Source organism: Mixophyes fleayi, chromosome 7 (assembly GCF_038048845.1).
Source record: "Mixophyes fleayi isolate aMixFle1 chromosome 7, aMixFle1.hap1, whole genome shotgun sequence".
NCBI classification, from domain to species: domain Eukaryota; kingdom Metazoa; phylum Chordata; class Amphibia; order Anura; family Limnodynastidae; genus Mixophyes; species Mixophyes fleayi.
This window is the reverse complement of record NC_134408.1, coordinates 30,853,163-30,854,940: the sequence shown is the minus strand read 5'-3', so window position 1 is coordinate 30,854,940 and position 1,778 is coordinate 30,853,163. Positions and strand designations below refer to the sequence as shown.

Sequence of the window (1,778 nt, the reverse complement as noted above, 5' to 3'; positions counted from 1 at the left end):
GGTTTGAAAAAGTGGAGATGTTGCCTATAGCAACCAACCAGATTCTAGTTATCATTTATTTAGTACATTCTACAAAATGACAGCTAGAATCTTATTGGTTGCAATAGGCAACATCTCCACTTTTTCAAACCCACAATTTAGTAAATATACCCCTTGATCTTTAAGCTTCACATATAAATTGTTGTCAATTGGGGGGCGTGTGTATGTTAATTTTTATGTCAATCCCAGTCCCACGTGGTGCGGAATCCGCACATCACTGTGTTTTGTATCGATGTATATTGCACCTGTCTGGCTGCAGACCATTACACTTGTGTAAAGCACGTGTGTTATTACCCTTTGCGTCTATGTCGGCAATGTATTCATATTTACTCTTTATACACTTATACCTTTGTAACCTATTAAATTTATATTAACCTTTATTAACCTATAATTGTGAATTACCCAGAATAAACCACACAGTGTTCAAGCAACATTTTTATTGCAAGAAAAAGGTACATAAATTGTAACACACACAGCTGTCAGAAAGATCCGCATGAGAAGTGAGCGCGCCCAAACCAATCGCAGAGCTGAATACTGCAGAGTATTATTTTTAAGTTATTTTTAAAGGTGCTACTGGTTTGTGGCAGAACAGGTCTTGATGTCGTTTCTATTCCCTTTAATTTCTTTATCTACGAAACAAGGAAATAAACAATGTTTATCATTTAACTTCTATATCTGTAATTTATAATCTACGACATAAATACTCTCATTTTCCCACCTTTCACACTGCTCGAGATCAGTTTATATCTATATTTTGGTCCCTGTGGCGAAATCGCAATAGTAGCGGGCTTAACCTCCGAGCATTCTGGAAAACAGGTATTATAACGGTACAGGTATGTGCCCAAATCATTTAGCTGTCTACACATGTTCACTGAAATACCTTCGTGTAGAACTTCTTTAGTATATTTTTCTTGTTCAATTTCTCCTTGTTTGCTAACATTAGTGGTATCAGTGGTATCTAAACAGGCCTTCTCACCGTTACATCTTCATTCTGACATAAAAAATTAGGTTATAAATTAGCAAATTATATTGCTTTATGTGACACTACATCTACTACATCTACATCTACACTACAGGTACACTACATCTGCTACTGACCTTTTTTAATGTCGTTGTCGTCCTGGTCCAGTACTTTTGCCATCATCTCCAACACTCTTGGACATATTGGATTTGCTTTTTGCTCTTCTTGAGTATCTCCATCCCCCACCTTAACTTTTCCAACATTTTTTGGCCCTTCCAGCACCATCTCTGACTCTATCCCCGTCTCCGTCTCCATAGCTGCAACCCCCACTGACACCTTCTCCTTACCCGCAACCCCCACTGACACCTTCTCCTCACCCGCAACCCCCACTGACACCTTCTCCTCAACTGCAACCCCCACTGACACTTTCTCACTCGCCATCTTCTGACGCTCCTCGGCGCCAAACAGGTTCCTCTGTCATTTTATACACTCAGACATGGGCGTTTGTTTCTGCTGTGGACCAATCAGCGATGATGCACGCAGAGAATGGAGCATACTTGGGCTGAGTGTTCCATATTTTTCATGGTTTATAAATTCCTGTCTTTCAACCACACAGGCTACTGTTCTAGTTCTGATTTAAAGGAGAAGTAGGCACCTTCATAGCGGCACTACATTAAAATTCCAAGTAGCTGCAACTATATTATAAACATTGCTGGGTTCACCAGGAATTATGCAAAACCTTCTGCTGCTCCATATGACAGTGGCATTAGTGTCACAG

General features: G+C 39.9%; 1 long non-coding RNA gene across 1 annotated transcript; it reads right to left on the bottom strand.

The window, feature by feature from the left end:
- Positions 1 to 606: 606 nt before the first annotated feature.
- LOC142098660 (uncharacterized) lies at positions 607 to 1,009 on the bottom strand. The gene is made up of 3 exons (XR_012678382.1): positions 920 to 1,009; positions 758 to 844; positions 607 to 668 (listed from the first exon to the last, which is right to left on the bottom strand). It is a non-coding gene; the product is annotated as an uncharacterized LOC142098660 (long non-coding RNA).
- Between the last annotated feature and the right edge of the window lie 769 nt (positions 1,010 to 1,778).